The sequence below is a fragment of the Dromiciops gliroides genome, chromosome 5 (assembly GCF_019393635.1).
Source record: "Dromiciops gliroides isolate mDroGli1 chromosome 5, mDroGli1.pri, whole genome shotgun sequence".
Lineage (NCBI taxonomy): Eukaryota > Metazoa > Chordata > Mammalia > Microbiotheria > Microbiotheriidae > Dromiciops > Dromiciops gliroides.
Genome location: NC_057865.1, coordinates 118,047,371 through 118,058,516, shown reverse-complemented (window position 1 = coordinate 118,058,516; position 11,146 = coordinate 118,047,371).

Genomic DNA, 11,146 nt, shown 5'->3' with positions numbered 1-11,146 from the left:
ATAAACTCAAGCCATTGGTGGAGCTTTTTAGTATTATTGAAGGAACTAGGTATTTTAAAAAACTCTATTTCATCCCAGAATTTAATGACATAAATTCAAATTCCAAGCCTCTACACAACTTTCTCCACTTTCCCCAGAAACTTCTTTGCCTTGTTTCCCAAAGGATCATTCTTTCTAGTGTGGTTCCCTGAGCCCTAGAAAGTCTGCTTGGGTCATAGTTGTAACTAAGGTCAGGGAGTATTTCCTGACTTTCTCCCCAAGTACCTAAGGGCATTTTTCAGCTTGCTTCGGGGGACATTTTCCTTGAATCCTTCTTAGAGACTCTTTCCTTGCTAATCTCTTTTACTTAAATAAACTCAAAAAACCAAAATAACCCAAGAAACAAATAAACCCAGATGGGATTGTAAATACCAAAGCATTTTCATTTAAACAACCCCCATACACCTCCCCCCCCCAAAGGAGGCACTTTCAAGATAGCAGGCATCTTTGCCCCTTCCCCCAAAGCTGGAGTTTCCATCTCTAATACACATCACACGTAGGGCTCAGGATGAATAGCTGTGATGTTACTCAAAAGGAGTCTAGAGAACTGGATTCTAGTCCTGCTCTGCTATTAACTTGCGATGTAACACTGGACAAGTCAGCTTCTTTGAGACTCAGTTTGCTCATTTGCAAAATAATGGAGTTGACCCATATTGGGGTTCTTTTTATTTCAGAGATCAAACCCTTTGACAATCTATTAAAATCTGTGAGACCTCTTCTCAGAATAATGTTTTTAAATGCATAAAATTAAATAGGGTTACAAAGGAAAATTATGTTAAAATACAGTTATATATATACATATATATGTATGTACATATGTATATTATGTATATCACAAGCTCCCAGGTTAAGAACCTCTGAACTAGATGACACAATAAGAGCTAGAATTTTTATATTACTTTAAGGTTTGCAAAGCACTTTGAAAATATTATCACATTTTATACAATACAATTCAGTAAATTTTTACTAAATTCCTACTATATTCTGAGAACTCTGCTATGCTCTGGGAAAAGATGCAGAGTTTAGATGCAAAATGTAGAACACAGGTCCTACCATAGTAGATAGATAAAACACCAACACAGATACTATAAGAGCTACATGGTAAGTGCATTAGAGTTTACAAAACAAAGTACTATGTGAATTATGAAGGATAAAGGTTGTTAACTGGCTAGGGTACTAAAGAAAGATTTCTAGAAGAAACTACATTTGAATTGGGCTCTATAGGTTAAGTGGTATCAATAGTCAAAGAACAGTAGGAAGGAAATTCCACATATAAAAAATTATGAAAGGGAGGGGCAGCTAGGTGGTGCAGTGGATAAAGCACTAGCCTTGGATTCAGGAGGATCTGAGTTCAAATCCAGCCTCAGACATGTGATACTTAACTAGCTGTGTGACCCTGGGCAAGTCACTTAACCTCCATTGCCCTGCCCCCCCCAAAAAAAAACCAGAAAAGAAAAGAAAGAAAAGGCTTGGAGGCAGGAGATTTACATGTTGAAGGAACAAAAAGTAGAATAAATTGGCAATGTATATGAAGGGAAACAACATGAGAAAAGGGCTGGAAAAATAAGGTAGTATCAGATAGTGGAAGATCTTGAATGCTAGGCAGAGTAGGCAATAGGGAACCATGGATGATTTTGAGCAGAGTACTGACTTGATCAGATCTATGTATAAGAAAATTTTTTCTATGTTTATAAAAGCAGGTTTTGGGGTAATAAAGAATTGAAAACAAAGTAGATGGACATCAAGTGAAGAATCCACATCAATATGAGATAGATGAAGTCAATAGAATATTACTGTTTTGTAAGAAATGACAAATACGATTAATATAGAGAACCATGGAAAGATTTACATGATTTGATGCAGAATGAAGTAAAGAGCCAAGAAAAGATTATACACAATGACTACAACAATGTAAATGGAAAGAACAACAATGACAAATCCATCAAGATAGAATGCTGTGAAATTCTTATACAAAGAATAAGTCTGGTTATAATGAGATATGAAAATACACCACACCTACCCTTCCCATTTTAAACTTAAATAGAAAATGAATTTTTAAAAAAGAACATTTCAGGGCAGCTAGGTGGCGCAGTGGTAGAGCACCGGCCCTAGAGTCAGGAGTACCTGAGTTCAAATCTGGCCTCAGACATTTAACACTTACTAGCTGTGTGACCCTGGGCAAGTCACTTAACCCCAATTGCCTCACTAAAAAAAAAAAAAAAAGAACATTTCCATGTACACAGCAGAACACAGAAGATTCGATGTAAAACAAACTGTTTCAAACTGTTTACTTAGAAAAAAACCTATGTAATAAACACTACGCATTGTTTTCAAAACTACCCAACCTTGTTGTACTTCCTTCTAAGTTTTCTCTTGTTCTTTGCTGTGCTCTTTTAATTTTTTTCTCCCTCCCTTTCTCCCCACTCCACCCTAGAGAAGATTACAATTAAATACAGATGTGTATGTATACACATACACATAAATACCTATATACACACATATACATATAATGTAAGACCATACTATAGATATTTCTATTTGTCAGTTTTCTCTAGAAGTAGATAGCATCTTCCTTCATAAATTCAAGTCTTTCCATTCTTTTCTAAAATCAACCAGCTCGTAATTTCTTATATCACAATTTTGTCACAATTATATACCACAACTTGTTTAGCCATTCCTCAGTTGAAGAGTATCATTCATTTTATCCAATCTGATAGGTGTAAGATGATATCTCAAATTTGTTTTAATTTGTATTTTTTAAATCAATAATGATTTAGAACATTTTTTCATATAACTATACATGGTTTTGATTTCTTCATCGACAATTGCCTGTTCCGATTCCAAAGCACGCAGGATAGAAAATGCTCTCCACATTCAGAAAAAAAGAACTGTGGAATCTGGATGCAGATTGAACCACACTGTTTCTATTTTTTTTCTTCTTTTTTTGAGGTTTTTCTCTTTTGTTCTGATTCTTCTTTCACAACATGACTAATACAGAAATATGTCTAGTGTGATTGCACATGTATCAAAATATATCAGATTGCTTTCTGTCTTGGGGAGGGGGGAGGGAAGGGAGGGAAGTAGAACAATCTGAAACCTGAAATCTTAGAAAAACAAATGTTGAAAACTATCTTTACATGGAACTGTAAAATAATAAAATGCTTTTATGGTTTTAAAAATTGCCTGTTCATAGGGGGCGGCTAGGTGGCGCAGTGGAAAGAGCACCGGCCCTGGAGTCAGGAGTGCCTGAGTTCAAATCTGGCCTCAGACACTTAACGCTTACTAGCTGTGTGACCCTGAGCAAGTCACTTAACCCCAATTGCCTCACTTAAAAAAAAAATGCCTGTTCATAACCTTTGACCATTCATCAGTTGGGGAATGATTCTTCTTCTTTTATTTGTTATTTGTTATACTGGGTCACTGTCTGGGAGAGGAAGGGAGGATACTGAAATTCTGGTGATATAAAAAAGATAAAACATTTTTTAAAAAGATTATTCTGGCTACAGTGTGAAGGATACTTTGGAAGAGGATGACATTAAAAGCTGAAAGATCTACGGGGAAACTATTGCAATAATCCGGGTGGGTGGCCTTGTACTAGGATCATAAAATTTAAGGCTGAAGAAAATCTGGGAGATCATCAGGGCCAATCCCTAATTTTTGTTTTTTTTGGGTTTTGTTTTGTTTTGTTTTTTGCAGGCAATGGGGGCTAAGTGACTTGCCCAAGTGTCAAGTATCTGAGGCCTGATCTGAACTCAGGTACTCCTGAATCCAGGGTTGGTGCCTTAACCACTGTACCATCTAGCTGCCCTCCAATCCCTAATTTTACAGATGAGAAAACTGAGGCAGACACAAGTTCAGTAACTTGACCAAAGTTACATAGGGAATATAGAGATTGTTGGTATTCCAAAGTCAGGGCTGTTGCTACTACACTGTAGTTGCCTCTCTGGTGGTGGCAGGGACAATGGAGAAGAGGGAACAGAAAAGATGCAAGAGTTGTTGCACAGGTGGAATTGATAAGATTTGGTCATTGATTGGCTTTAAGAGGTGAGAAAGAAGGAAGGGTAAAAGATGCAATTCCAGGGTTTGAAAGGTAAAGTAATTGATTCTGCCACAGACAGAAATAGTGCAGTTAAAACAATAAGCAGTTTTAGATCAAGAGTTCATGATAATAATAATAACTATCATTAATATGGAGCTTTAAGGTTTGCAAAGCACTTTATAAATATTATGTCTTTTTTTTGTGTGGGGCAATGAGGGTTAAGTGACTTGTCCAGGGTCACACAGCTAGTAAATGTCAAGTGTCTGAGGCCGGATTTGAACTCAGGTCCTCCTGAATCTAGGGCTGGTGCTTTATCCACTGCATCACCTAGCTTCCCCAGTATTATATAATTTTATTCTCATAATAACCCTGGGACATAGGTGCTATTATTGTCCCCATTTTACAGATGAGAAAACTGAGGCAAAGAGAGGTTAAGTGACTTGCCTGGGGTCATACAGCTGGTAAGAGTCTGAGGTTGGATTTGATGAACTCAGGGCTTCCTGACTCCAGGTTCAGCACTCTATTCACTGTACCACATTGGCTTGTTTATTTTTATTTCTTTTCAGTTCCCAAATCCTCTCCCTCCTTTCACCCAACCTCTCCCTCATTGAGAAGTGAAGAAATATGATACCTATTACATATACATGGTATCATTATATATATACATATCTATCTATCTATATACATATTAGTCATGCAAAACATATTTCCATATTTTCCATATTGGGGGTGGGGTGGGGAAAGCTTCAGTTTGCACTCAGAGTTCATCAGTTCTCTCTGGAAGTGAATAACATTTTTCATCATGAGTTCTTTGCAATTATCTTGCATCATTGCATTGATAAGAGTAGCTAAATCTTTCACAGTTGATTATTGTTACAATATTATTGTCACTGTGTATAATCTTCTTACTTCACTTTGCATCAGTTCTTATAAGTCTTCCCAGGTTTTTCTGAAACCATCCCCTTCATAATTTCTTACAGCACAGCAGTATCCCATCGCAATCATATTCCACAGTTTATTCAGCCATTCCCCAATTGATGGCCATCTCCTTAGTTTCTAATGCTTTGCCACCACAAAAAGAGCTTCTATAAATATTTTTGTACATATAAGTCCATTTCCCTTTCCTCTAATCTCTTTGGGATACAGACCTAGTAGTGGTATTTCTGGGTCAAAGAGTATGCAGTTTTATGGCCCTTTGGGTATAGTTCCAAACTGTTCTCCAGAATGGTTAGAGCAATTCATAGCTCTACCAATAATGTATTAGTGTCCCCATTTGTCCACATCTCCTCCAGCATTTGTTATTACCCTTTTCTGTCATATTAGTCAATCTTATGGGTATAAGGTGGCACCTCGGAGTCATTTTAATTTGCATTTCTCTAACTACTAGTGATTTAGGGCATTTTATATGACTTGATCTTTCATATGACTTTCATCTTTTGCATGACTATTGATGTTCCTTTCTTGACTTAATGAGTCTGAGGTATCAACAAATTTCCCTTAGGAAATATGAGATCCATGTCTTTAGCTCAGAGAAGACATGTGACTGGACATACAGATTTTGGAATCACTTGCATAGAGGTGGCAGTTGAATCTAATAAACATTTATTAAATGCCTATGACATGCCAGGCAGTGTGCTAAGTTCTGGGGATACAATTAATAAAAAGAAAGGCAATTCCTGTCCTCAGTGAGCTTACAATCTTTTTGTCTGTTTGTTTGTTTTAGGAGCAGTTAGCAAGTTTATTTGGTGAAAGCAGAGAGCAGGTAGGCCAAAGAGGACATGTGGTGGGGGTTGGAAGGAAGGATGTTGGTAACCCTGACAATGTATAGTTAGTTGCTTCAGGGCCAAGAGGATCATTTTCTTTTTTTCTTTTTTTTTTTTTTAGTGAGGGCAATTGGGGTTAGGTGACTTGCCCAGGGGTCACACAGCTAGTAAGTGTTAAGTGTCTGAGGCCCCTTGAGGATCATTTTCACACTGAGAAAATTGGGGGAGGTGCAGCTAGGTGGCGCAGTGGATAGAGCACCGGCCCTGGAGTCAGGAGGACCTGAGTTCAAATCTGGCCTCAGACACTAAACACGTACTAGCTGTGTGACCCTGGGCAAGTCACTTACCCCCAAATGCCTCACCAAAAAAAAGAAAAGAAAAGAAAAGAAAGTTAGGGGATTCTTTGTGGAAAAGGGACTTTTGTTCTCAGCCATTCAGCACCATTCGGACTAGCTCTTCATAGTTGATACAACCATTGCTGTGCTCATGCCCTACCACCAACACATCCACTTCTTCCTCTGTCATCTTCCCACGCAGAGTGATGAGGATGTGCCGTATTTCAGCCCCCATGACTGTGCCATTCCCTTCTTTATCAAACACCCGAAGCCCCTCTACATAGTCTTCATATGTGCCCTGGTCCTTATTCTTTGCAATGGTCTGCAGCAAAGTCCAGCCCCTTCACATTCATCTCATCACTCTTGGGATTCCCTAAGACCTTGAGCACCTCAGCATTGGTGGGGTTCTGGCTCAGGACCCGTATCACATCCCCACACTGGCTGTAGAAGATCTTTCCATCCCCCGTGAGGTCCAACAGCTAGAAGGCCTCCTTGAACTCTGCCATCTGATTCTCTGTGCAGTCACACATCTTGGTCGGGCAGCTTGGTTGTAGTGCTGCTGCTGCTGTAAGTAATGGCTCCATTGGAGCTTACGATCTTAACAGGGAGACAACCCCCAAAAGGAGGCAGGAAAACAAGGTGGGGGAGGGAAGGAGGAGGAGTGCCAAAGAAATTAAGGGGATGACCAAGAAAAAAGAGGGAAGCACCAAAGACAGTTCCTTGGGTAGTTAGGGCATCAAGAAGAAAAAGAGCAACCAGTGATGGAGACAGGAATGGATGGAGAGGTTGCAAGAGAATTAGGAGAACATGGTGTTTCTGAAGCCAAGTAAGAAGAGGGGGATCTGGTAAAATATAAATAACTGAAGAGAGTTTGAGAAGTATAAAGAATGGAGGGGGAGGGGCAGCTAGGTGGTGTACTGGATAAAGTACTGGTCTTGGATTCAGGAGGACCTGAGTTCAAATCTGGCCTCAGACACTTGACACTTACTAGCTGTGTGACCTTGGGCAAGTCACTTAACCCTCATTTCCCCAACCCCCCCCCCAAAAAAAACCACATACACAACACACAAAAAAAAAAGAAAGAAAGAAAGAAAAAGGGAAGTATAAAGAATGGGGGAAAACAATTGGATGCATTGATTAGGTCACTGGTTGTCTCAAAGTTCTTAACCTTTTTTGTGTCATGGGTAAGAAGGAGGAAAGGGTATAAGCCTTTGCTAAATATATGTAAGGTACTGTGCTAAACATTTTACAAATGTTATTTCATTCATTCCTCACAACAACCCAGTGGGTAGGGGCTAATTGTTATCCCTATTACACAGATGAGAAAACTGAAGCACACTAGGAGGTTGGAAAATGGTAGTGTTTTTAACAATAATAGGGATACTCGGAAAGGGAGAGCTTAGAGGGAAAAGATAAAGAATTCTGTTGGTTTTGAGATGTCCCCAGGATATTCAATTTGAAATGTCCAATCAGTAATCTAGGATCGAAGTTCTGGGACTGAATGTACGTCTGGGAATTATTGGAATAGAGAAAATGGCTAAGCCTATAGGAATTAATGAAGTCACCAAGAAAGCAAGTCGATATAGAGAAGAGTAGAGAGCCTAGGACAGATTTTTAGGGAACACTTATAGTTAGTGGGCATGATATGATGAACCAACCAAGACTGAAGAAGAGTCTGACTGCTGTTGGGTAGAAGAACCAGGAAAGCCCAGAGAGGAGAGGGTGTCTAGGAGAAGAGGTAATCTATTGTCAAATGCAGCAGCAGATAGGTCAAGGATTTGGCCTCTGAAATCAGATCTGACAATGGAGAAATCTTTGGTAACTTTGAAGAGACAAGTTCCAGTCAAGTGATGAGGTCAGAAGCCAGAAGAGAGGAAGTAGAGGCATAGAATGTAGCCAACTTTTTCTAGAAGTTTGGCTGAGAAAGAATGAAAGATATAACAGGGGGATGGTAGCATCTAGTGACTTTTTTTTAAGGATGAAGGAGACTTTGGTATATTTGAAGGAAGTAGGGAAGGAATCCGCAGATAAGTAGGATTTGAAAGGGAGGGAAAAGAGGGAGGGGGAGGGAGAGAAAGGAAAAAAGAGAGGAGGGGAAGGAGAGGAGAGAGAAAGAGAAAGAGAGAAAGGGAGAGGTTGAGGGAGGGAAAGAGAGAGAGATGATTGAGGTTGCAATCGACTGGAGGAAACAGAAGTAAATCTGATCAAGGATAAATGTCAATCAGTAAGCCTTTACCAGGAAATCCACCTCATCGTCAAAGACAAAATCACTGAATGGATGTTGTCTCAGATAAATTGAGACCTGGGAAAGGCTTAGTTTAAAAAGGCCAAGGTCTAGGGGGCAGCTAGGTGGTGTACTGGATAAAGCACTGGCCTTGGATTCAGGAGGACCTGATTTCAAATTTGACCTCAGACACTTGACACTTAACTAGCTGTGTGACCCTGGGTAAGTCAATTAACCCTCATTGCCCCACCAAAAAAAAAAAAAGCCAAGGTCTCCCACTGCATCCCAGGGCATCACCAGTTGTCCTGACCTATGCCTTGCTACTGGATTCCAAATGACTCTGGAGGAGAAAGTGAGCTGATAATTTTGCACAGCTTGGCATCACTTAAATCCAATTCACTTGCAAGTCAAGACATCACCCTTCAGATGTCATTGGTCCTCTTTGAGAAAGAAGGATGAAACAAAGACTAGGGAAAAGAAATAGACAATGGAGGATAGTGTCAAAGAATTTTAAGATGATGGGAAGAGAGGAAGGAGATCACATTGTATGGTCTCAATTTTCTCAGTAAATTCAGAGTACAAATTCTCAGCTGAAAGAGAAGGGGAAAAGGGGGGCATGGAAGGCTTGATGAAAGAAGAGAAAGTTTAGAATAGTTTCTATGATTAATGTAGAGTGAAGTGAGCAGAACCAAGAGAACATTGTGCATAGTGACAGCAATATTGTTTGATGAAGAACTATGAATGACTTGACTATTCTCAGCAATACAATGATCCAAGACAATCCCAAAGGACTAATGATGAAGCATACTATCCACATCCAAAGAAAGAACTGATATTGATTAAACACAGACTGAAGCATGCTATTTTTCACTTTCTTTCATTTTTTTTCTTTTATACAAGTTTTCTTATTCAAAATGACTAATATGAGGGACAGCTAGGTGGTGTAGTGGATAAAGCACTGGTCCTGGTTTTAGGAGGACCTGAGTTCAAATCCAGCCTCAGCCACTTGACACTAGCTGTGTGACCCTGGGCAAGTCACTTAACCCTCATTGTCTTGCAAACAAACAAAACAAATGAAAACAAAAAATGACAGATATGGTAATGTTTTACATAATTGCACATGTATAACCTATATCTGATTACTAACCACGTCCAGGAGGGGGAGAGGAAGGGAAGGAGGGATAAAATTTGGAACTCAAAACTTTAAATAAAAATGTTTATTTTTTTTAAAAAAAGAAATGATGAGCAGGCAGATTTCAGAAAAACCTGGAAAAACTCACATGAACTGATGCTGGGTAAAATGAGCAGACCCATGAGAACATTGTACACAGTAACAGCAACATTGTGTGCTAATCAACTGACCGATGCATTGTTTTTCACTTTCTTTCATTTTCTCTTTTATTCAGGGTTTCTTATACAAAATGACTAACATAATAATGTTTTACATATTTGCACATGTATAACCTATATCTGATTGCTCACCGCGTAGGGGCAGGGAAGGGACAGAAGGAGGGATAGAACTTGGAACTCAAAACTTAAATAAAAATGTATATTATTATTTTTTTAAAGTACAAAAAAAGAGAATAGCTTCTTTGAGGAGTAAGAAAGAGAATCAATTAGAGAAGAATAAAAAGATTGTCTTGCTATAATGAAGGCCCCATTGAGGTTGGATAACATGAATCTGTAACGAATCCAGTCAGCGCAGTTATACACCTTCCTCCAGCTCGGTTCAGCAGCATGTGAGTAGTCAACCAGCATTTATTAATCTCTTACTTTGTGTTAGATACTATGCCAAGTGCTGATGATACAAAAGAAAGGCAAAGAAAAAAAATTAGTCCCTGTCCTCAAGCATCGTGCATTTTTTTTTAAGGGCAATGGGGGTTAAGGGACTTGCCCAGGGTCATACAGCTAGTAAGTGTTAAGTGTCTGAGGCCGGATTTGAACTCAGGTACTCCTGAATCCAGGGCCGGTGCTTTATCCATGGCGCCACCCAGCTGCCCCACCATCATGCATTTTAATAGAGGAGATATTCTAACAGGAATTGGAGTGGGGAAAGCAAGGGTAATAGTGAAAGTAATCCTGGCCTGAGAACAAGAGATCTCCTGATTAAGGTTCAGTCACTTCAGTGGAATTGCTTGGTTTGGAGCTACCCCTTTCACTTCCTGGAGGCTGCTGAAAAGAATTGATTGGCTTGATCCCTTGAAAGCATGGGCTATCTTAGGAAAAGTTGGTCATTGTGATGTTGCACTGCTCTCTAAAAGTGAACTAGCAAATCCATTCAGTCTTTTGTCTTCTCTTCACCATTTTCCTTCTGCCTTTCTTTTGGTGAGAAAGCAGCAAGTTGGAGGAGGGGGGAATTATGTTTCTCTAGTATCACACGATACTGGCTGCACATGGGCAGCTGTGTGTGCTTGCCCAAGCCCAGAGGCTAAAATGGGGGAGTTCCTGTCTACTTCTGCCTTTCTTTTTTCCCTTTCTGAGCATGAAACCCAAGAGTGAACTTTCCTAAAACAAGGCCCTGCAGAAATGACCTGGAGAAGTACAGAAGAATGACATCTGTTTGCTCATTGGACCCAAAGTGGAGTTCATGAACACTGCCATTCTTTGTTTTGTTTTGTTTTGGTTTTTTTGTTTGTTTTATTTTGTTTTGTTTTTTCGGTGGGGCAATGGGGGTTAAGTGACTTGCCCAGGGTCACACAGCTAGTATCAAGTGTCTGAGGCTAGATTTGAACTCAGGTCCTCCTGA